Genomic DNA, 26813 nt, shown 5'->3' with positions numbered 1-26813 from the left:
GTTTTCCAGTGACTCAGTAATGTATGTAATGCAGTTGATCTTCTAGAGAAGGGCATCAAGTCAATCGAATTCAGCTGTTAATGAACATCTAAAGAGCGTGCTACTTAAATATGTGATTAGTTGCTCCCGCTCTCTAAATTAAAGAACACACACCCTGAGACAATCTAACTGAATTGTAAAGAACTTGAGCTTACCTTCGAATTCTGTGTAACCTGGAAATTTTCACGATGTATTGCAGATATCCATTTCTGCTGTAGTTCAGTGCTTTTAGGAAAAGAAAACACCGCTACTCGTGGCCCATTTTCGTAATTTCCTCTACAACGTGGAACACAACACTTATACACCATTTCGAACGATTAAATCAAATCTCAGAGTTAAACGGAGATGTAATTTCGACGAATCAACCACTATACTTTGAAAGTAAACAGAACACAAGTTTTGTTTCCCGAGTAGGTTAGCCAACATAAACACAGAATTTCGAATTGCTTATAAAGGTAAATCCATACAAATTAAGCACAGCATCTCACGGTGCAGATTTCTTATCGCATATTGCTTTGTAAACGGTGCTACTTTTTCTTGCAGTGCTTCATATACTCATTTTCAATTAAACGAACAATGTATTCTACCGGTGCCTTTTGTTGCATGGTTGGTATGGCTATTAGATCCAGTTTTGGCCACCAGCAGCGCTAGTTGTAGCAAAATCTGTCTTTCCACCACTGGCCTAGTGAAAGTGACGTCACATGGCCTACTCGTCTTGGCTGGGAGGCCTGTATGTTAGAAGGTGTTGACCAAGCACGGGCTGCCGACGTCATCGTAGCTGCGCGTGCGCAGTACAGCGTGTTGTCTGGCGCTGTCTGGTAACTGCTCAAACGAACCTATAAATTTCATCTCGTTATGTCTACCAGTTACTGAGAAAGAGGGGGCATGACAGACAGACAGAGAGACGGATTTGGCGATATGGTGATTACATGTCCCAGGGTTAAAGAGGCCTCCTCGTACATCCTTGTAGGCAGCAGTCGCAAGTCCGTGATTGATGTTTGTGTTTACCTCACAACAGTCGCAAAGAGAGAAACTCAGAGCGTGTGATAGCGAGTGTGTGCAGTACGTAAGTTCTGTGAGTCTGGGCGCTACATTAAAGAGCCTGTGAGGGCAGCGCCACTCGGCACACACACAGGTCGTCCCCTTTTGACCCGCGCCTGTGTTTGAGAGCGTGGCGCGTGCTTTGTGCTCGCGCGGCAGCAAAGCCTCGGAAGGGGTGGGTCGGTGGCGTGTTTGCACGCTAGAGTGGCTGCGCGCGCCAGCCGCCCATGCAGTCACAGTTCACACGCCTCTGGCCGCTACCCCTCTAGACGTGCGAGGCATGCACCTACTGTGCCGACGCCTTCCGGACTTCCGCACGCTCCTCTCGGTGACGATTTTTCTCTCAGCACCATTCCTTGCAACTGCGCTGCAGCATTTACACTCGAACCCCTTTTACACGAGCGACTTTGTCCCACACTATTGATCGTTGCAAGTGCGGTGCGTGTACTGGCTTGTTTCTGTGCTGACACTAGAGTACACCATGTGAGTACTGGCGCTGACTAATACGCTATAAGCCGGCCAGTGTGGCCAAGCGGTTCTAGGCGCTAGTCTGGAGCCGCCCGACCGCTAAGGTCGCAGGTTCGAATCCTGCCTCGGGCATGGATGTGTGTTATGTCCTTAGGTTAGTTAGGTTTAAGTAGTTCTAAGTTCTAGGGGACTGATGGCCTCAGAAGTTAAGTCCCATAGAGCGCAGAGCCATTTGAACCATTTTAATATGCTACAAGGAAAAATTCAGTGTCGTGAATGTGATGAAGTAGGAAAGAGGGAGTGGTTGGGGCAGAGGTGAGGTAGGAGACACTGCAATGTGGGGAGTGGGAAGCTAGCACACAACTTATAACGAACATACCATCTTAGGATAGGGGGGGCCAAATGGCGAGCCCCAGGCGGCCAAGAATTTGAAACGTCTCCTTTGAACAATTATACAAGACTGTCCTTGAACTGACACACAATATTTTTAGCGCAACGCAATCTGACTTTCAATAATCCCTACAAAAGAATGGCCCTGACTAACATTAACCTATACCTTTCACAAATCACTTACCTCACAAAAATCTTCGTTGCTGGAACTACTGCAATACAGCGAGCGCCACTACTGCCAGCTAAATAAAAGATTCAAACTACGGAAGGCACTAACTACTGATAGGCATAGTTAGCAAATGAAAGGTTTTAATAGAGAACAAACAATGTATTTACCTTAATAGTGTTGAAAAATCATAATATACATAGCAGTTCATGACATCCATATTTACAAATGTTCTGTTTCTGATGGACACACGTCCAGATCATCCGCTCTCAAAACACTGCCATTTCACTCCCCACATCCACCACTGCTGGCGGCTCACCTCCAACTGCGCAACGATACGCGCTGTTAACATCCAGCTGCCCAACACTACAATGGCAGACAACAATGCAAACTAGCCACAGACTGCACACAGCACAGCCAGTGATTTTCATACGTGGCGTTACCAATAACAAAACCTAAACAGCCTACTGACAAATTTCCACTAGGATGGCCACATCAGTAAGCATCCGCACTGCACAGCGTAGATGCTAACGGCACAAACAAAGTTGACATTCGGTCCTGTGGCTGACAGGAGCGACCATAAAGACATTTCCATTTATTTATTGACATACAGTGCGATCCAGCTGTGAAAAACATATTTAATGCTCTGAAATTAGTTGACTTTTATAAATTTTTGTCTTCTGAAGAATTTCTGTATATTAAGAAATTTTCTGAGAAAATATTCTGTATATTTGGGTCTACCTATATTTGTGAGCAAAGTTTTTCTTGCTTGAAGAATGACGAGAGTAAATGTAGGCTCCTAGATGCACTTTGACAGGCTGTGATCAGGATCTCAAACAAACAATCTCATTCTTGAATGAGATTTTCACTCCGCAGCGGAGTGTGCGCCGATATGAAACTTCCTGGCAGATTGAAACTGTGTGCCGGACCGAGACTCGAACTCGGGACCTTTGCCTTTCGCCGGCAAGTGCTCTACCAGCTGAGCTACCCAAGCACGACTCACGCCCCGTCCTCACAGCTTTACTTCTGCCAGTACCTCGTCTCCTACCTTCCAAACTTTACAGAAGCTCTCCTGCGAACCTTGCAGAACTAGCACTCCTGAAAGAAAGGATATTGCGGAGACATGGCTTAGCCACAGCCTGGGGGATGTTTCCAGAATGAGATTTTCACTCTGCAGCGGAGTGTGCGCCGATATGAAACTTCCTGGCGGATTAAAACTGTGTGCCAGACTTGTGTGCTTGGGTAGCTCAGTTGGTAGAGCACATGCCCGCGAAAGGCAGAGGTCCCGAGTTCGAGTCTCGGTCCGGTACACAGTTTTAATCTGCCAGTAAGTTTCCTAATCTCACTCTTGATTAAAAAAAGAAACTTGAAAAGGATACATTTGTCTCATTAAATTTCTTCTAAAATTTGAAGAGAAGTTCCATTTCGGAAACTTCCGCCATTCGATTGTAAATTGCTCATTTATTTCACACAATTATGATTTCGGCTTTACAGCAATTCTCAAACTTAACATCACACTCAAATGATACTAAATCTTTGATATATTGTAACACTAGCTGACAAATTCGGCACTGCCGGGTATTCATTTTGTCAATTTTCTATTAGAAACGAAATCTTGTATGTACTCCCGCAGTGGGGTCGGTGTGAGATGATCCTGGACAGTTTTTGTACGTTGGATGTAGCTGCTTCGCGTATCTACAGCGTGATTTTGTAAACATCTCTATGGCAACACCTTTTCATAGATCTACAGACGACTTTTATTTTTGGCTACAGGCGTTAGCTGCTGAAAGCAGTCCAAAAAGCTGTCAGATGTCAAGGATTTCCTTTAGTTGACTCGACTGTAGGGATGTCTTAGTAGACATATGTATTAAAACTTAATGCATGATGCAACATGTTTACACGCATCTCATTGTTTATCACGTCATCTCTCTTGAACTATGTGTCGTACAATTATATACATATTTATGTAGATACATTCAGCCGCGTCTGTGGATACTGTCTGCGAAATTCATTGAGAATTCCATTACTAGCATAGAAGTCATAATTTTAAACGTCATGCATGATACGGCAGTTTTCCAGTCATCTCATTATGACGTCATAACTCTTGAACTATGATAGGTGGTTTTTACCACGACAGCAAAATGGCTCTGAGTACTATGGGACTTAACATCGGAGGTCATCAGTCCCCTAGAACTTAGAACTACTTAAACCTAACTAACCTAAGAACATAGCACACATCCATGCCCGAGGCAGGATTCGAACCTGCGACCTTAGTAGTCGCGACCACGACAGCAATTGTTGCCTGAGAGTAAGAGACATTATACCAAGATTGGTTGAAGTCAGTCCAGAGGTTTAGGTGGAGATGTGGAACATATACACATGCGAGTAAATACATACATTCATACATACATTTGTATAATAGGTATGGCTTTCTATATGCGCTTGCAAATTGTTACAAAGTCAAAATCATGATCGCGTGACATAAACGAACAATTCACAGTCAAATGGACGAAATTTATTTTAAAAATTGTACATGACTGTGGTGTCCCATAAGGGAAAAAAACGCTAACGTCGTCGGTAGGCAATAGATTCTTGATATGAGTGAAGAGGAAAGAAGTCACTGGGCACCGTGTCAGAAGAATACGAAGGACGAGGTAAAATTTAATAGCACAAAGAAGCAGCACGAAGACCGTGTACTGTTGTGCAGAATGAGCTGGAGCATTAACGTGGAGCAAAAACAACCTTTCGGACAGCATCCCATGACGCTTCGTCAGGGCAGCCCTCGGTAAATTCTTCAGGAGATTTCGGTGGTATGCTCATGTGACGATCTGGTCCTTGCGAACATACTCTACATAGTACCACACCGTGCCAGTCCGAAAACACTCATCACCACCACCTTCCCGCCGATGTTCGGGCCTTCGCCTTTTTCGGGTGTGATGAGCCCATATTTTTCCACTGCTTGGTCTGCTTCCTTGTTCCGGGGTCACCGTGATACACCCATGGAGATTAGGCGGCTGCAGGGGTCATATGGACTGGCCTGACGCAGCTGCCTCGGTTTGACACGCTTTTTGAGTAGGAATGAGCAGTCGAGGAATCAAGCGAGCGGCGAACTTTGTTATGTTTCAAATGTCGTAGAGCTTGTTGGAAACCGATCAATGACTGATTTTCATTATTTCCAGTATCGCCCCAATGTGATAAAAATGGTTCAAATGGCTATGGGACTCAACTGCTGAGGTCATTAGTCCCCTAGAACTTAGAACTAGTTAAACCTAACTAACCTAAGGACATCACAAACATCCATGCCCGAGGCAGGATTCGAACCTGCGACCGTAGCGGTCTTACGGTTCCAGACTGCAGCGCCTTTAACCGCACGGCCACTTCGGCCGGCCCCAATGTGATACGCCGGCATTCGAGCATTAGGGCATCCACTTGTCTTGCGATTCCCGGTTCTTCACACAGACATACAGGGGGAACAAAAGTACCGGAAACAATAAAAAGACAATGCTTTACCATGCCTAATACGGTGTAGGAAAATCGCTGGCTTTCAAAACAGCTTCCACTTGTCTCGAAATGGACAATCTTCAAGGGAATCTTAAGACAGTTATTCCTGGAAAATAGTGGCAACTTCAGATAACAACGATGGAGGTAGATAGCGATCATGTACCTTTCTCTCCGAATTCGATCACAAAGATTCAATAATATTGAGATCCGGTAACTGTGGTGACCAGGGAGAAGAGACAATTCATCCTCTTGCTCAAAAACCTAGTCCTCGACCATGCAATCTGTGAGTACAGGGACCTGTCATCTTGGAACACAGGATCGTCATTGGCAACGAACACTGTGACGTAAGATGGACCTGTTCAGCCAAAACAATTACATAATCCTAGGCAGTAATGTGACCTTGCAGAGTAATCATGGTGCCCATAGAACACCACGATACGCCTGCCCAAATCACCAACGAACCCCGCCATGTTTCAGTCTTGGGACGTGAATTCGGCAAGAAGTTGGAAACAGTGTGAAACAAGATTCCTCCGACCAAATGACTTCCATCCATTGCTCCACAGTCCAGGTTTTATGGCTTAAGCGACAAGTTTTCCTCTTAAGCGCATTTCCACTACTGACGTGTGGTTTGGGAATTTTAACTAGCCCTGCAATCCCCTGATTGTGGAGTTCCATTCGTGTTGTTTTTGTGCTGACAGGGTTCGCGGGTCGATATTCAGTAGTGCAGTGCCTTTTGCAGCTGTCGTCCTCATACTTTTCCAAATCCTCCTCAATGACCGATTGTCGCGATCACTTCACACCAACTTTCGTGCGCGTTGTGGCTCAGTGGATGATGTTTTCCTGTTTTCCTTGCATGCGGCGCAAGTATTAGACACGATGGTTCTTGAATACCAAACACTTCGGCCGCCCTGGTCAAAAAACCACCCATTATTCGAGCACCAACGATATGTCCCCGTTCCAATTGACTTAGCGCCGACATAATCCTCTAATAACTACACACAACACTGTTCTGGCCATGACTGACAATTGCAAGGTTTGTTGTTGTTGTTGTTGTTGTTGTTGTGGTCTTCAGTCCTGAGACTGGTTTGATGCAGCTGTCCATGCTACTCTATCCTGTGCAAGCTTCTTCATCTCCCAGTACTTACTGCACCCTACATCCTTCTGAATATGCTTAGTGTATTCCTCTCTTAGTCTCCCTCTACGATATTTACCCTCAACGCTGCTCTCCAATGCTAAACTTGTGATCCCTTGTTGCCTCAGAACATGTCCTACCAACCGATGCCTTCTTCTTGTCAAGTTGTGCCACAAACTCCTCTTCTCCCCAATTCTACTCAATACCTCCTCATTAGTTATGTGATCTACCCATCTAATCTTCAGCATTCTTCTGTAGCACCACATTTCGAAAGCTTCTATTCTCTTCTTGTCTAAACTATTTATCGTCCATGTTTCACTTTCATACATGGCTACACTCCATACAAATACTTTCAGAAACGACTTCCTGACACTTAAATCTATACTCTATGTCTTCTTCAGAAACGCTTTCCTTGCCATTGCCAGTCTACATTTTATATCCTCTCTACTTCGACCATCATCAGTTATTTTGCTCCCCAAAGAGCAAAACTCCTTCACTACTTTAAGTGTCTCATTTCCTAATCTAATTCCCTCAGCATCACCCGACTTAATTCGACTACATTCCATCATCCTCGTTTTGCTTTTGTTGATGTTCATCTTATATCCTCCTTTCAAGACACTGTCCATTCCGTTCAACTGCTCTTCCAAGTCCTTTGCTGTCTCTGACAGAATTACAATGTCATCGGCGAACCTCAAAGTTTTTATTTCTTCTCCATGGATTTTAATACCTACTCCGAATTTTTCTTTTGTTTCCTTTACTGCTTGCTCAGTATACAGATTGAATAATATCGGGGAGAGGCTACAACCCTGTCTCACTCCCTTCCCAACCACTGCTTCCCTTTCTTGCCCCTCGACTCTTACAGCTGCCATCTGGTTTCTGTACAAATTGTAAATAGCCTTCCGCTCCCTGTATTTTACCCCTGCCACCTTTAGAATTTGAAAGAAGGTATTCCAGTCAATATTGTCAAAAGCTTTCTCTAAGTCTACAAATGCTAGAAACTTAGGTTTGCCTTTTCTTAACCTTTATTCTAAGATAACGTGCAAGGTAGTGAGGAAAAAAATGAGTGTGAAATTTTAGGGGAGTTAACTGCTAAGGTCATCAGTCCGTAAGCTTACACACTACTTAAGCTAAATTATCCTAAGCACAAACACACACACCCATACCCGAGGGAGGACTGGAACCTCCGCCGGGACCAGCCGCACAGTCCATGACTCCAGCGCCCAAGACCGCTTGGCTAATCCCGTGCGGCGAGGTAGTGAGGACATTGCACAGGTCGTGTTCTTGCTCTAATACAACAGCGCAGCCTGCAAGCTTGGCTAGCAACTGCATTACGTTCAAGTAAGCATTTCTTCCGTTGTTTTCAAATTTTTGTCCAACGGCTGTTATAGTATCATACTTCGTTCTTCGTGATTCAGACTTGTCTGTTCACACTCAAATGGTCTGTGCCAGCTACTTGAGTATTGCTCATCAGTGTGGGACAGAGGAGATAGAGAAGATCCAAAGAAGGGCGCCGCGTTTCGTGACAGGGTTATTTGGTAAGCGTGATAGCGTTACAGAGATGTTTCCCAAACTCAAGTGGCAGACTCTGCAAGAGAGGCGCTCTGCATCGCGGTGTAGGTTTCGAGATGGTGCGTTTCTGGATGAGGTATCGAATATATTGCTTCCCCCTACTTATACCTCCCGAGGAGATCACGAATGTGAAATTGGAGAGATTCGAGCGCGCACGGGGGCATTCTGGCAGTCGTTCTTCCCGCTAACCATACGCGACTGGAACAGGAAAGGGAGGTAATGACAGTGGCACGTAAAGTGCACTCCGCCACACACCGCTGGGTGGCTTGCGGAGTATAAATGTAGATGAGTCACATTAATATGACCATCACCTATGTTCGACGTCAACGTGCAATAACCACTCACAGGCGGCACTGCCTGTGGAGAGAGTACAAAGCGTGTCGGAGGGCCATAGAAAGCGGTGCAGTCGTTGTAATGCGGAAACGGAGCGATGTATTTGGCGTGCAAAAGGGAATGATCACTGTCTTACATGATAAGGGTGGAACGATTTCCGAAACGGCTAAGTCTGTACACAGTTCACGCGCAGCTGTGATTAAAGTATACCGTGCGTGGCAAAATGGCTCCATCCAAAACCGGCGCCGAGGTAACTGTAGCGCACTACGAGTCATAGACGACAAGGGTGAACGACGGCTGCAGAGATGTGTACAGGCGAATAAACATCCAACTGCTGGGCAACTAACCGCCCAGGTGAACCATGGGCCACAAACAGTGTCTCCTCAAAGACAGTTCAGCGAACAGTGCAGCTTATGGGCCTCTGCAGCAGGCTTCTGTTTCATGCACCCACGCTGACTGTGTTGATCGGCGTCGAACGCTGCAATTTGAACGCCAATGACACATCTGGACGTTCACCGAGTGGTGACATATGAGCTTTCCAAATGAATTACGTTTTATGCTCCATCGGGTAGATGGCTGTTGGCGTATACGGCCCAGCAACAGTCGTCGGAATGATGCAGGTCGGAGGAGGAAGGATTCTGTGGTGTCACCGCCAGACACCACACTTGCTAGGTGGTAGCCTTTAAATCGGCCGCGGTCCGTTAGTATACGTCGGACCCGCGTGTCGCCACTATCAGTGATTGCAGACCGAGCGCCGCCACACGGCAGGTCTAGAGAGAGTTCCTAGCACTCGCCCCAGTTGTACAGCCGACTTTGCTAGCGGTGGTTCACTGACAAAATACGTCCTCATTTGCCGAGACGATAGTTAGCATAGCCTTCAGCTACGTCATTTGCTACGACCTAGCAAGGCGCCATTATCAGTTGCTATTAATATTGTGTATCATGTAACGGCAAGACCGACGTTCACCATTAATGGATTAAAGTTAAGTATTCTACAAGCTTCGTCCGTTTTTCTAAAGTCTAATTTCCCTGTCCTGTTCCAGACCTCACGCCAGCCTGCGTGAGCTAAAACGCGTGCCTTTCGGCTTCCTCTAATATTCCTGGGTTGGCTCTCATGCCAATCCACAACAGATTCCCTGGGTGATCTCGTCATTCTGGAAGGCACAGTGGATTAATATAAATACGCATCTACCGTTGGGACCATGTCGATCCCTATATGCAGTTTGTTTTTCCCTCGGTATAATGGCATCTACCAGCAGGAAAATGCAACGCCTAATACAGCTCGCAATGTACGTGCATGGTTCGAAGAGCACCAGGATGAAACTTCCTGGCAGATTAAAACTGTGTGCCGGACCGAGACTCGAACTCGAGACTTTCGCCTTTCGCGGGCAAGTGCTCTACCAACTGAGCTGCCCAAGCACGACTAACAACCCATCCTCAAAGTTTTAATTCTGCCAGTACCTCGTCTCCCACCCTCCAAACTTCATAGAAGCTCTTCTGCGAACCTTGCAGAACTAGCACTCCTGGAAGAAAGGATGTTGCAGAGACATGGCTTAGCCACAGCCTGGGGGATGTTTTCAGAATGAGAATTTCACTCTGCAGCGGAGTGTGAGCTGATATGAAATTTCCAGGGAGATTGGTTGGTTTAAAAGAGGGGGGAAGGGACCAAACTACGAGGTCAATGGTCCCTTGTTCCTAATAAAACAATGCCACAAGTGTGAGAATAAAACGGCTGAGACATATAACACAAAACATCTAAGACAACACATATAACACAAGAAAGAAGGAAAGGCAACGAACTCTAAAAGGAACAAAAGAGGACAAGAAAACAACAGAGACGCTAGAAACAGAAGAGAGTAAAACAAGAAAGCAGATTACAGTGACTGGGCCGACCACGAGAATAAAAAGGAGAAGCCAACCACTCTGCAAGACATAAAAACTTCCACCCCAAAAGCACTAGGGCGGAGGACACAGAGGGACAAAGGACATGCGTTAAAAACTACATAGAAGTATAAAACCTACTCTCACGGATAAAACTAAAGTAGCTGCTGAGGCATCGTCGCCCAACACCGAAGGTAGGGAGCTGGGAAAGTTAGAAGTCCGCCGAAGAGTGGCTAAAAATGGGCAGCCCAGCAACAGGTGAACGACTGTCATTTGGGAGTCACAGCGACATAGTGGTAACTTGGCAGACTAAAACTGTGTGCCGGACAGTTCTGCAACGTCCGCAGAAGAACTTCTGTGAAGTTTGGAAGGTAGGAGACGAGGTACTGACAGAATTGAAGCTCTGAGGACGGGTCGTGAATCGTGCTTGGGTAGCTCAGTTGGTAGAGCACTTGCCCGCGATAGGCAAAGGTGCCGAGTTCGGCCGGCCGGTGTGGCCGAGCGGTTCTAGGCGCTTCAGTCTGGAACCGCGCGGCAGGTACGGTCGTAGTTTCGAATACTGCCCCGGGCATGGATGTATGTCATGTCCTTAGGTTAGTTAGGTTTAAGCAGTTCTCAGTTCTAGGGGACTGATGACCTCAGATGTTAAGTCCCATAGTGCTCAGAGCCATTTGAACCATTTGCCAAGTTCGAGTCTCGGTCCGGCACACAGTTTTAATCTGCTAGCAAGTTTTATATCAGCGCCCAGTCCGCTGCAGAGTGAAATTCTCGTTCCAGCACCAGGATGAGTTAGTCTTAGTCCCTTGGCCACCAGATTTCCAGGATTTAAACCGAATCGAGTATTTTTTCGACCACCTCGATCGAGCTGTTCGTGCCACGGATCCTAAACCGAGAAAGCTAGGGCAGCTGCCCACGGCACAGACTACCTTCCTCCAACTCCGCGTTTGAAAAGATGGTTATTCAAGCTTTTGGCAGATGGTCCCGTTAATGTGACTAGACAGTATGTGATGGTGCATTGTCGCCGTACCTTCCACCAACGCAGGATGGAATGTTGCAGCGTTGTTTCCCTTCAAATCCAGAAAATTAATTACCTCACCATACTCCCTTTTATCAGTGGGCTTCGTGGTTCCGTTTTTAACCTACCAGAGGCGTGCTACCGTACTGCGGTACTTCAATAATAAATATGCAGCAGTTCTGAGTACATTTACGTGCGATGCTACTAAAAATAATTGCCTAACCTAATTTTTTAGAAGTAATAAATTAAGCTCTGTGTGTATCCCTTGTATTTGTAGACACCAAAGCCTCTAAGTGTTCTAATATTTTTAAATGCTAAATGATATCTTCCACTCCTTCTTTCTGTTATTCTGCTCATCTGCAGCGCAGAACTGGAGGTTCTGCTGATGCTGCGCAGTGCGGGAGAATGCCAGCAAATCCTCGCGCAATAAAGGAATATAAAAGCGCCGGAATTGCTACACTGGAGCAGGGATTGCCGCCAAAGTGTGGGTCGGCCCATCACTCAGTCCGGCCGGCTGTGGGCCTGAATGGAGCGGCATAGCGGCCAGACACTGGCAGTTCCCCCAATTATGCGCGCCGTCCAATAAACACACGAAGCGGCTGTAAACTTTCTGCCTACGCGCCCTGCGTGACAAACAAAAGCCGCGACCAGATCGATGGCGCCGCCGTACTCGCACGGCATTATCCGCTCAGAGCAATACATCCTCCAACGTATTCACGAACGGAACAGTACTGACACAGTAAAACACAGAATTCTAGAAGATATTACAGAGACCGTGCCACTATCGACTAGTGACTGTCCTTCGCACTGGGGAGATGATATCTTTTCAATTACGTTATAGTTGGGCTGACGAGTCAGATTTGACATGCCTGTATGGGAAAGAAGTGACCGAAAGGGTACGAGGTATGATCAGGAACTAATGTTACACGGCCTGCAGTGAAATGCGTACAGTTCATTTACACAGGGTGATCAAAAAGTCAGTATAAATTTGAAAACTGAATAAATCACGGAATAATGTAGATAGAGAGGTACAAATTGACACCCATGCTTGGAACCACATGGGTTTTTATTAGAATCAGAAAAATACAAAAGTTCAAAAAATGTCCGACAGATGGCGCTTCATCTGATCAGAATAGCAATAATTAGCATAACAAAGTAAGACAAAGCAAAGATGATGTTCTTTACAGGAAATACTCAATATGTCCACCAGCATTCCTCAACAATAGCTGTAGTCGAGGAATAATTTTGTGAACAGCACTGTAAAGCATGTCCGGAGTTATGGTGAGGCATTGGCGTCGGATGTTGTCTTTCAGCATCCCTAGAGATGTCGGTCGATCACGATACACTTGCGACTTCAGGTAACCCCAAAGCCAATAATCGTACGGACTGAGGTCTGGGGACCTGGGAGGCCAAGTATGACGAAAGTGGCGGCTGGGCACACGATCATCACCAAACGACGCGCGCAAGAGATCTTTCACGCGTCTAGCAATATGGGGTGGTTCCATGTCATTCCAAGCATGTGTGTCAATTTTTACCTCTCTATCTACATTATTCCGTGGTTTATTAAGTTTTCAAATTCATACTGACTTTCTGATCACCCGCTATAACAAATGCAGCCAAAGCTGATAGTACAAACACTGCCAGAAAGAAAATTAGTACACTTGGGAAGATGAAGTCTATTTTGATCCGATGACGTAAATGCCAATAGGCGTATAGTACATGTACTGATAATGGTTCCAACGTCATCGGCCAACAGACAGCGCAGCGGCGTAGCAACCATAGCCCATCTGTGTCGACCCTTTAATAGAGAATGCTCATGGCCAGAACGCTCACTGGGGTGGAAAAGTCTGAAGCAAGCAGGCAATCATACCACGGAGATGCACTCGTGCTTCATACAGCCAACTGAGCGAGTTTGAAAGGAGTCAGATTTTGCGCTTCCGAGTGGCGGAATAGTCCTTTCGGAGAGCTGCCACACAAGCTGGACAATCTTGAGTCAGTTGTGCAAACATGCTGGTATCACTGTTCGCATGAACAGTCTCTCACCCGTAGACGAGGTTCTGGACGTCCACGCAGTACAGACGCCAGCCACAATCATCGTATTGTAAGGGCAGCAGCGGCAGGTCGTACGGCTACCACAGCAAGCTTGTGGGCCCACACGTGTGAACACGAACTGTTGCGAATCGGTTATTACACTACTAGGCATTAAAGTTGCTACACCAGGGAGACAACGTACTACAGACGCGAAATTTAACCGACAGGAAGAAGATGCTGTGATATGCAAATGATTAGCTTTTCAGAGCATTCGCACAAGGTTGTTGCCGGTGGCGACACCTACAACGTCCTGACACAAGGAAAGTTTCCAACCGATTTCTCATACACAAACAGCAGTTGATCGGCGTTGCCTGGTGAAACGTTCTTGTGATGCCTCGTGTAAGGAGGAGAAATGCGTACCAACACGTTTCCGACTTTGATAAAGGTCAGATTGTAGCCTATCGCGATTGCAGTTTACCGTATCGCGACAATGCTGGACTCGTTGGTCGAGATCCAATGACTGTTAGCAGAATATGGAATCGGTGGGTTCAGGAGGGTAATACGGAAGGCCGTTCTAGATCCCAAAGGCCTCGTATCACTAGCAGTCGAGATGACAGGCATCTTATCCGCATGGCTGTAGCGGATCGTGCAGCCACGTCTCGATCCCTGAGTCACCAGATGGGGACGTTTGCAAGACAACAACCATCTGCACGAACAGTTCGACGTCGTTTGCAGCAGAATGGACTATCAACTCGGAGACCATGGCTGCAATTACCCCCGACTCTGCATCACAGACAGAAGTGTCTCCGATGGTGTACTCAACGACGAACCTGGGTGCACGAATGGCAAAAAGTCATTTTTTCGGATGAATCCAGGTTCTGTTTACAGCATCATGATGGTCGCATCCGTGTTTGGCGTGTATTCGTCATCGGCATATTGGCGTATCACCCGGCGTGATGGTATTGGGTGCCACTGGTTACACGTCTCGGTCACCTCTTGTTCGCACTGACGGCACTTTGAAGAGTGGACGTTACATTTCAGATGTGTTACGACCCGTGGCTCTACCCTTCGTTGGATCCCAGCGAAACCCTCCATTTCAGCAGGATAATGCACGACCACATGTTGCAGGTTCTGTACGGGCCTTTCTGGGTACAGAAAACGTTCGACTGCTGCCCTGACCAGCAAATTCTCCAGATCTCTCACTAATTGAAAACGTCTGATTAATGGTGGCCGAGCAACTGGCTCGTCACAATACGCCAGTCACTACTCTTGATGAACTGTGGTATCGTGTTCAAGCAGCATGGACAGCTGTACCTGTACACGCCACCCAAGCTCTGTTTGACTCAATGCCCAGGCGTATCAAGGCCGTTATTACGGCCAGAGGTGGTTGTTCTGGGTACTGATTTCTCAGGATCTATGCACCCAAATTGCGTGAAAATGTAATCAAAAATGTTCAAATGTGTCTGAAATCTTATGGGACCTAACTGCTAAGGTCATCAGTCCCTAAGCTTACACACTACTTAACCTAAATTATCCTAAGGACAAACACACACACCCATTCCCGAGGGAGGACTCGAACCTCCGCCGGGACCAGCCGCACAGTCCATGGAAAATGTAGTCACATGTCAGTTCTAGTATAATATATTTGTCCAATGAATACCCGTTTATCATCTGCATTTCTTCTTGGTGTAGCAGTTTTAATGGCCAGTAGTGTAGCAGTGAGGCTACGGACACGCAGACCTCTAGCCCGCCTTCCACTCACGCCACGGCATCTACGTGCACCGCTTAACTTGTGTCGTCAGAGGATCACTTGGATGATGGAGTGGCGCGCCGTGGTCTTCAACAATGAAAGCAGATTCCGTCTGTACGTAAGTGATAGTCGTCCGTGTGTACGATGTAGACATGTCATTCGTCCAAGACGGGGTGCGACAAGTTACAACACTCGTTCACCTTCGGTATTTCTGAAGGGGACGCTAAGCAGCGTTCGGATCGAGTAGAATGTTGTCAGACCCGTTTCTTGCCGTTCTTTCCACAGAAAGGTGATGTGTTATTCCAAGAACATCATGCTCCCCAACACACCGCTCGTGAAACTCAACGTTCTCTGCAAGACGTGCAGCAAATTCCCTGTCCACTACGGTCTCCGGATTTCCTTCAATCGAGCACGTGTAGGATACGGTTCAAATGGCTCTAAGGACTATGGGACATAACATCTGACCGAGCGAGGTGGCGCAGTGGTTAGCACACTGGACCCGCATTCGGGAGGACGACGGTTCAATCCCGCGTCTGGCCTCCCTGATTTAGGTTTTCCGTGATTTCCCTAAATCGCTCCAGGCAAATGCCGGGATGGTTCCTTTAAACGGCCGATTTCCTTCCCTGTCCTTCCCTAATCCGATGAGACCAATGACCTCGCTGTCTGGTCTCCTCCCCCAAACAATCCAAATCCACTAACATCTGAGGTCATCAGTCCCCTAGACTTAGAACTACTTAAACCTAACCTAAGGACATTACACACATCCACGCCCAAGGTAGGATTCGAACCTGCGACCGTAGCAGCAGCGCGGTTCCGGACTGAAGCGCCTAAGAGCACTCGGCCACAGCGGCCGGCGTGTGGGATATGACAGGACCAAAAGTGCCTCGTGTGCCTCGTCAAACAACAACTCTAAGAGAAAGTAGTCTCCATCTGTAGATTGACTGGATACCAGAGTCAGCGCCTGCGATGCCGCCCGATGAGGCCACACTTCGTAATAATAAGTGTGTTTCAGGATGGGTCAATACCTAGCAACTCAGAACTGCTAGTGCTACTGATCTGCAAATGTAATCATTACATGTGCACTGTTGCAGCAATAAATGTTGAGTGAATTGGAAACCTCTAAAAGGGTGTACTGATTTTTTTTCCGGCACTGCGTATTAGGTTATTTTTGGATAAATCCTCCACATCGTTTTAGGCACTTGTCGCTTCGTGAGATGAGTTCAAGTATGCCGCGCTTTCGCGAAGTGTTTCACCTCCTCGTATCGCCAGCTTCCTGGGTGCTTCCTCAAGTGTGGAAAAAGGAGTCGCTTGGAGCGAGGTAGGAAGGGTGGTGGATGATGTCCCAGCGAAAATGCTTCGGCAGCGCGATGGACGTTTCCTCTCGATTGCTTCGCGCAGTCGAATCAAGGTCTCGCAGTTTTGCTCGGCGGTCGCAGTCTTTCCTCCTTCAGCTGTCCCAAAACATTGTGGCCATCACCTTCCTACCAGATGGCGTCACCTTAAATCTATTTCTCTTTGGGGAGGCGGAATGTTTCCACACCGCTTACTGTGGGATGTGGTAGAGGATCCATGTTTCATCACCTGTGAGAATGCGGTGAAGAAAACTGTTCCTTTCTGTGGAGAACCGTTGCGAAAGCTACACAATTATCCCAAGCTCGCCCCCATCTACATCTACGTGATTACTCTGCTATTCACAATAAAGTGCCTGGCAGAGGGCTCAATGAACCACCTTCACGGTGTCTCTCTAGCGTTCCACTCTCGAACGGCACGCGGGAAAAACGAGCACTTAAATTTTTCTGTGTGAGCCCTGATTTCTCTTATTTGAGAGTGATGATCATTTCTCCCTATGTAGGTGGGTGCCAACAGAATGTTTTCGCAATCGGAGGAGAAAACTGGTGATTGAAATTTCACGAGAAGATCCCGTCGCAACGAGAAACGCCTTTGTTTTAATGATTGCCACTCCAAATCACGTGTCATGTCTGTGACACTATCTCCCCTATTTAGCGATAATACAAAACGAGCTGCACTTCTTTGTACTTTTTCGATGTCATCCGTCAGTCCCACCTGATGCGGATCCCACACCGCACAGCAATACTCCAGAATAGGGCGGACAAGCGTAGTGTAAGCAGTCTCCTTGGTAGACCTGTTGCACCTTGTAAGTGTTCTGCCAATGAATCGCAGTCTTTGGTTTCCTCTACCCACAATATTATCTATGTGATCGTTCCAGTTTAGGTTATTTGTAATTGCAATCCCTCAGTATTTAGTTGAATTTACAGCCCTCAGATTTGTGTGACTTATCGCGTAATCGAAATTTAGCTGATTTCTTTAACCACTCACGTGAATAACTAACTTCGCACTTTTCCTTATTCAGGGTCAATTGCCACTTTTCGCACCATACACATATCTTATCTAAATCATTTTGCAAGTCGTTTTGATCATCTGATGACTTTACAAGAAGATAAATGACAGCACCATCTGGAAACAATCTAAGACGGCTACTCAGATTGTCTCCTATGTCGTTAATATAGATCAGGAACAATAGAAGACCTATAAAACTTCCTTGGGAACGCCGGATATTACTTCTGTTTTACTCGATGACTTTCCATCTATTACTACGAACTGTGACCTTTCTGACAGGATATCACGAAACCAGTTGCACAACTGAGGCGATACTCCGTAGGCATGCAGTTTGGTTAGAAGACGCTTGTGAGGAACGGTATCGAAAGCCTTCTGGAAATATAAAAATATGAAATCAATCTGACACCCCCTGTCGATAGCACTTATTACTTCATGAGTATAAAGAGCTAGTTGTGTTTCACAAGAACGATATTTTCTAAATCCGTGCTGACTATATGTCAATAAATCGTTTTCTTCGAGATGCTTCATAATGTTCGAATACAGTATATGTTCTAAAACCCTACTACAAATCGAAGTTAGTGATATAGGCCTGTAATTCAGCAGATAACTCCTACTTCCCGTTTTGGGTATTGGTGTGACTGGAGGAATTTTCCAGTCTTTAGGTATGGATCTCTCTGTGAGCAAGTGCTTCTCCTTGTGCTGGTTGGACAGATTTCGTGGAACCCATCGGGACCAAACTACCACAGAATATCGTGAACAATGTGACGAACGCTTCCGAACGACATTCCCACCACCGTTATACGCCATAACGTCATCCTCCTGTTGTCCAGAATTAGGTCCTCCACGCGAGCTGTGTTCATATCCGTTGATACCATGCTGGCTCGGGCACTGCTATCCTCGTCGGTGACGTTTTCTATATCGGCCGCAAACTTTCGACACTATTCCACAAAATACTGACGAGACATTACGCTCTCTCCATAATCCTCTATAGTAACTGCCAATGAATTTCAGCCCTGGTTACATATTTTGCCCACAGAAATCGAATAACTGCGCGAATTTCTGCGCGACATCAGTTTTCAACAAACGAGTCGCCATTTACCTTTACCTATAACTAGCACTGTAGGTGGCGGGAGGTTCAAACTTTGCACGGTAGCCAACAGCATGTATCAGAATTACAGCAAACAATTAATTTCTCTCTGACGGACAAAACTCCAGATACATCGGCGTTCTAACCACAGTTTCGGATCATCTCCCGTGGTTACAAACCTTTCTGAGACAAATACGTCTGATTGACAGCAAATACCACCAACAAAGTCTGCAATCTGAAAAAGTTTAACATTAACGTAAAATTTTTGAGCGCTCTAGTTTTTAAAATGATGAAAGATAAAGGGTGACAATTATTGAACTATAAGAAAAACACGTAGACAACATTCCATTAGAACTACTGACAGCCTTTGGAGAGCCAGGCCTAACGAAACTTTACCATATAGTGAGCAAGATGTATAATACAGGCGAAATACCCTCAGACTTCAAGAAGAATATAATAATTCAAATCCCAAAGAAAGCAGGTGTTGACAGATATGAAAATTACCGAACTATCAGTTTAATAAGCCACGGCTGCAAAATACTAACACGAATTCTTTACAGACGAATGGAAAAACTGGTAGAAGCCGACCTCGGGGAAGATCAGTTTGGATTCCGCAGAAATGTTGGAACACGTGAGCCAATACTGACCTTACGACTTATCTTAGAAGAAAGAATAAGGAAAGGCAAACCTACGTTTCTAGCATTTGTAGACTTAGAGAAAGCTTTTGACAATGTTGACTGGAATACTCTCTTTCAAATTCTAAAGGTGGCAGGGGTAAAATACAAGGAGCGAAAGGCTATTTAGAAATTGTACAGAAACCAGATGGCAGTTACAAGGGTCGAGGGGCATGAAAGAGAAGCAGTGGTTGGGAAGGGAGTGAGACAGGGTTGTAGCCTCTCCCCGATGTTATTCAATCTGTATATTGAGCAAGCAGTAAAGGAAACAAAAGAAAAATTCAGAGTAGGTATTAAAATCCATGGAGAAGAAATAAAATCTTTGAGGTTCGCCGATGACATTGTAATTCTGTCAGAGACAGCAAAGGACTTGGAAGAGTAGTTGAACGGAATGGACAGTGTCTTGAAAGGAGGATATAACATGAACATCAACAGAAGCAAAACGAGGATAATGGAATGTAGTCGAATTAAATCGGGTGATGCTGAGGGAATTAGATTAGGAAATGAGACGCTTAAAGTAGTAAATGAGTTTTGCTGTTTGGGGAGCAAAATAACTAATGATGGTCGAAGTAGAGAGGATATAAAATGTAGACTGGAAAGGAAAACGTTCCTGAAGAAGAGAAATTTGTTAACATCGAGTATAGATTTAAGTGTCAGGAAGACGTTTCTGAAAGTATTTCTATGGATTGTAGCCATGTATGGAAGTGAAACATGGACGATAAATATTTTGGACAAGAAGAGAATACAAGCTTTCGAAATGTGGTGCTACAGAAGAATGCCGAAGATTGGATGGGTCGATCAGATAATTAATGATGAGGTATTGAATAGAATTGGGTAGAAGAGGAGTTTGTGGCACAACTTGACAAGAAGGAGGGACCGGTTGGTGGGACATGTTCTGAGGCATCAAGGGATCACAAATTTAGCATTGCGGGGCAGCGTGGAGGGTAAAAATCGTAGAGGGAGACCAAGAGATGAATACACTAAGCAGATTCAGAAGGATGTAGGTTGCAGTAGGTACTGGGAGATGAAAAAGCTTGCACAGGATAGAGTAGCATGGAGAGCTGCATCAAACCAGTCTCAGGACTGAAGACCACAACAACAACATGAGTTTTTCAGGTGTAAATGGTCGATAACAATAAGGGCGTGCGCACGCGCATACTAATTCCCATCATTCCCCGTTGCCAAATGAGCGTCCTAATGCAAACCATTCAGAAGATGCGAAAATTTTATTTCATCTAGTTATTGTCAACCTGTAAATACAGGGCGCTAAACGAATAACGAAGGCTTTGCGCGGCAACCAGTATTTTAATATCAGGGACAAAGGATGTACGAGGACACTGAAACGCGACTGTGCTCACTCCACACATGCAGAATCTACAATAAAAGAAAGGTACCAGCACGCTGGGACGAAAACAGACATGGTACTGTTATAGCATAATAACAGAAGAAAGTGAATGTTCACTCTCCAGGATGAGCATTTCATTCACAGGCCATAAAGAAAAATGAAAACGTGCTCGGTGATCGAAAAAGCACTGACAGAACGACAATATTCTCACATTCTGACAGCTACCATAAAAAGAATTACTAATAAAAATACTGAAATTATTTAAAACATTATATATAGAAAATTAAAAACAGCACACACACACACACACACACACACACGCGAGAGAGAGAGAGAGAGAGAGAGAGAGAGAGAGAGAGAGAGAAAGAGAGAGAGAGGGGGGGGGGAGGGGGGGCGATATCATTCCACCCACCCCTCCAACCTGACCCCAACACCCCACTTCCCTTTCACCCTCCACAGCTTTATTGGCTCCACGATGCCTCAGTCAGGAAGTCATAGTCATTGTGCAACAGGAATGTTACATATAGTGAAATGCGCGCATGTGACTTACTTTCAATTGAAAACCGGTACACTGTGCAAAGTGATCAAGAAAACATACAATAAAAGATTCTTTTGTGAAATCTGAAAGCAGAGTAGCGAAACCAGAATAGCTCTCTGCTAGCACACGTCTTGTGTTAAATTATAAGCTTGACAAAGAATGGAAATTTGTGGTAAGGACTTATGGGACCAAACTGCTAAGGTCATCGGTCGCTAAGCTTACGCACTACTTAATCTAACTTAAACTAAATTATGCTAAGGACGACACACACATACACACACCCATGCCCGAGGGAGGACTCGAACCTCCGACGGGGGAAGCCGCGCGGACCGTGACAAGACGCCTTAGACCGCGGCTAAGCTTGACAAATAACAAATATTACAAAGAACAATTATAAGAAAATACTAGGTCCTCGGAAAAAATGTAGTTTTTTGGATGTTAACAAGTATCGATAAAGTTTAACAGGAGGTACTAAACATATCAAGAACAGTAAGGATGTAAGTAGGCTGTTTAGGTTTTATGTTGGTAACGCCATGTAGCGCTCTATATAAAAATCACTGACTGTGCTGTGAGAAGGCTGTGGTTGGTTTGCATTGTTGGAGTATATGCTATTGTAGTGTTGGGCAGTTGGCTGTTAACAGCGCGTAGCGTTGTGCAGTTGGAGGTGAGCCGCAAGCAGTGGTGGATGCGGGGAGAGAAATGGCAGAGTTTTGAGAGCGGATGATCTGGACGTGTGTCCATCAGAGACAGTAAATTTGTAATACTGGATATAATGAACTGATATATATATTATGACTTTTGAACACTATTAAGGTAAATACATTGTTTGTTCTCTATCAAAATCTTTCATTTGCTAACTTTTGCTAACTATACCTATAAGTAGTTAGTGCCTTCAGTAGTTAGAATCCTTTATTTAGCTGGCAGTAGTGGCGCTCGCTGTACTGCAGTAGTTCAAGTAACGAAGACTTTTGTGAGGTAAGTGATTCATGAAAGGTATAGGCTATTGTTAGTCAGGGCCATTCTTTTGTAGGGATTTTTGAAAGTCAGATTGCGTTGCGCTAAAAATATTGTGTGTCAGTTTAGTGTTGATCAGAACAGGCAAAGAGCGAAATGTCCGAGTATGTTCAGTTCTGCTCAGCTGTTTGAAAATCAAATAATGCAAGACGTTTATCAGCACAGTTCAAAATGGTTCAGATGGCTCTGAGCACTATGGGACTTAACATCTATGGTCATCAGTCCCCTACAACTTAGAACTACATAAGCCTAACTAACCTAAGGACATCACACAACACCCAGTCATCACGAGGCAGAGAAAATCCCTGACCCCGCCGGGAATCGAACCCCGGAACCCGGGCACGGGAAGCGAGAACGCTACCGCACGACCACGAGCTGCGGACATCAACACAGTAATTCATTAATTTTTCTAAGGGGACGTTTCAAGGAAAAGGAGGTTACTAGTTTTTTGGACGTCTCTACAGAACTGTTGACATTTGATTCGCCAAGCATAAATTAACAACCATCTTGATTTAAGAGGTTCCGAAAGTTTTGCAAAGGAATAACGTTAAGGGTTGAACTGGAATTGTAAAGAGAGATTATTAGGGGAAAAGTATTGAATCTGGAAGCATTCCAAGACAGGAGGAAAATGAAAATTGGCACAGAGTGGTCGGAGGACAGGAAAAATCAGCACAGTGAAAGATTGAAGGAATAGTGGAAGAAGAGGAAAGAACAACAACGAGTTAAGAACAAACTGGAACGTGGTCCGTTGAAGAGCTTAACGCATGATGATGAAAGAGAGAGGAAAGTAAGTGACAAATCACAATAATATATTTGTAATTAGTTAGATAACTCTAATAATCTGCCAGGAAACACTAGATATCTCCTAAAAAAATATGTATAATTAAATAATTTTCTTAATTTAAAAGACACCTGATGAAGCCTAGTATGATGGAGCGAAACATTTTGGTTAAAAACAAAATAAACACTCAACTGCAAAAGACATTTGCTCGTATCCACGTGATAAACATAACCGAAATCGCAACCATGGAAAAATGGCTCAAGTATTAGCAATACTGCACAATTACGTTAACCATATACGGTATATACGCGATTATCTCTAGACTCTTCTAAACCAAGCACAGAGGTTCGCAAGGTCAGAGACGTAAAGAGAACTAAAGGTCACTCATGCAAAAAGTATTTACAAGAGTCGCCGACAGGTGACAAGCGTGATTTGCCTCCGTTCAGTCTGTGGCATGAGTGCGTTCAATGCGTGTGTGTGTGTGTGTGTGTGTGTGTGTGTGTGTGAGAGAGAGAGAGAGAACGTGATCGAAGGCTGGACAATTAATCACATAAGAGAACGATGTTATTAAACTGCCTCATACATTTCTTATGAGACATTAAAATGGAGTTATGTAAATTGAAACCTCCAAATTCCGTACCGGCTAACAAAAATTTGGTTAAAAATTGTGAACAGCGGATCGCCTCCAACGCCCATAAATATTACACTAGAGCAGTGGAATACGTGACATGTGATCTCTCTCTCTCTCTCTCTCTCTCTCTCTCTCTCTCCCTCTCTATGGGGTAGCGGTGATAAGTGTGGCAACTGCTGTTGCGCGGGCTAACTGATGAGCGTTCGAAGATAGCTGTCGTTACAAGGCGGTTGCTGAACTTCGCACCGAGGCAACAGCGAGCGACAAGTTTGTGTCGCGACCGTACATTTCTCGTACGCGATATTCCATCGGTTGCCGTACAGTAAAGTACTATAATTATATCCCTTCGTTATTAGCACCGTGGTTCACATTGTTTGCACAGCCTCAACACCGAAGACGACAGATGCGTTCAGTGCACGCCATTCTAGCTAATGCGGCGCCTATTACGTCGCCCCAATTCATAAATTCGACCGTCGCTTCCGCACCACATTAGCGACAGGCGGTAATCGAATCAGAAATCGTAGTACAGTGTGTGGAAACGCTGATTCATCCGTTAGAAATACGATTCACATCGGGCTGCTCCGTGCTAGTAGTTGCACGTGAAGCAAATACTGTTCACTGTCAGAATTCATTCTGAAAGTCCAGTTTGCGATATTTCTTTTCACTGACGGCATAAGGAGAAAGATGCGAGTATTGAACTGAAGTTTTTATCTTTGATGCGGCTACAATACGCATTATTCTAATTACAGCTACGCGCATAATTTTATGCAGCGATTTTATAAGTTTTAAAGCTAAACTACCTTTGGATGAGTTGCGATAGCAAAGCAGAAGCTTCTGAAGGTACACTTGCATTAACCCTAGATAACTAAACCCTCATAAAATTTACGGTTGTAACTGATACCAATTCGCGGTTCCCAGCAATCTGGTATTGTCTGTCAAGGGTGTAAAACATGACATGTACTTATTTTATATGTGACATACCATTGGAGACCTCATAATTGTAATTAATTAGTGCATAAACTATAAGTTATGAATTACTTTGAATAAAACATACAGTAGTAAATTTTGTGGTAGTTTAGTGGCATTATAATATTTTCGCCCCTTTGGTGTTCCAGGATCAATAACGAGTTCGGACTATGTAGCCGTGTGACTTGTCCACAAACGATCAACCTGTCGGACGCGATTCAAGATCTTGTGTTAATAGTGAAGACACAGCACTTGTTGCCCACGGAGGAATGTATAAGAGGGTGGTCATGGATCTCACAATATAATTAAATATCACTTGTGACACAAAGTAAGTCACAGAAAGTGAAATACACCTGTACTGAACAACTGCTTTATCATTCAAGTACTCAACTATTCAGCTTGATCAAACCTTCATTTTCGAAGTTCGCTACGAGGACACGAAGTAATATATAGTGTGTCCCAGCGAAGTGTAATAGGACATAAAGTACACTCCTGGAAATGGAAAAAAGAACACATTGACACCGGTGTGTCAGACCCACCATACTTGCTCCGGACACTGCAAGAGGGCTGTACAAGCAATGATCACACGCACGGCACAGCGGACACACCAGGAACCGCGGTGTTGGCCGTCGAAAGGCGCTAGCTGCGCAGCATTTGTGCACCGCCGCCGTCAGTGTCAGCCAGTTTGCCGTGGCATACGGAGCTCCATCGCAGTCTTTAACACTGGTAGTATGCCGCGACAGCGTGGACGTGAACCGTATGTGCAGTTGACGGACTTTGAGCGAGGGCGTATAGTGGGCATGCGGGAGGCCGGGTGGACGTACCGCCGAATTGGTCAACACGTGGGGCGTGAGGTCTCCACAGTACATCGATGTTGTCGCCAGTGGTCGGCGGAAGGTGCACGTGCCCGTCGACCTGGGACCGGACCGCAGCGACGCACGGATGCACGCCAAGACCGTAGGATCCTACGCAGTGCCGTAGGGGACCGCACCGCCACTTCCCAGCAAATTAGTGACACTGTTGCTCCTGGGGTATCGGCGAGGACCATTCGCAACCGTCTCCATGAAGCTGGGCTACGGTCCCGCACACCGTTAGGCCGCCTTCCGCTCACGCCCCAACATCGTGCAGCCCGCCTCCAGTGGTGTCGCGACAGGCGTGAATGGAGGGACGAATGGAGACGTGTCGTCTTCAGCGATGAGAGTCGCTTCTGCCTTGGTGCCAATGATGGTCGTATGCGTGTTTGGCGCCGTGCAGGTGAGCGCCACAATCAGGACTGCATACGACCGAGGCACACAGGGCCAACACCCGGCATCATGGTGTGGGCAGCGATCTCCTACACTGGCCGTACACCACTGGTGATCGTCGAGGGGACACTGAATAGTGCACGGTACATCCAAACCGTCATCGAACCCATCGTTCTACCATTCCTAGACCGGCAAGGGAACTTGCTGTTCCAACAGGACAATGCACGTCCGCATGTATCCCGTGCCACCCAACGTGCTCTAGAAGGTGTAAGTCAACTACCCTGGCCAGCAAGATCTCCGGATCTGTCCCCCATTGAGCATGTTTGGGACTGGATGAAGCGTCGTCTCACGCGGTCTGCACGTCCAGCACGAACGCTGGTCCAACTGAGGCGCCGGGTGGAAATGGCATGGCAAGCCGTTCCACAGGACTACATCCAGCATCTCTACGATCGTCTCCATGGGAGAATAGCAGCCTGCATTGCTGCGAAAGGTGGATATACACTGTACTAGTGCCGACATTGTGCATGCTCTGTTGCCTGTGTCTATGTGCCTGTGGTTCTGTCAGTGTGATCATGTGATGTATCTGACCCCAGGAATGTGTCAATAAAGTTTCCCCTTCCTGGGACAATGAATTCACGGTGTTCTTATTTCAATTTCCAGGAGTGTATATACAGGTTGGTTACATTTACACCACCATGAGAAACAAGTGGTCGTAGGACAAAGAAACCTTGTGCAAACTCTTGTACGGGCATTACAAAGAGAAATACCGAATAAACAGCTGAAAGCAACATTTTAATTTTCACATGATAGAGTAACATTTGTAAATTGCGAACCATGTTTACGTTCCAGGTTACAAACG

This window comes from Schistocerca piceifrons, chromosome 2 (genome assembly GCF_021461385.2).
Source record: "Schistocerca piceifrons isolate TAMUIC-IGC-003096 chromosome 2, iqSchPice1.1, whole genome shotgun sequence".
In the NCBI taxonomy this organism is placed as follows: domain Eukaryota; kingdom Metazoa; phylum Arthropoda; class Insecta; order Orthoptera; family Acrididae; genus Schistocerca; species Schistocerca piceifrons.
The sequence above is the reverse complement of the archived record's forward strand: the minus strand, read 5'-3'. Positions refer to the sequence as shown.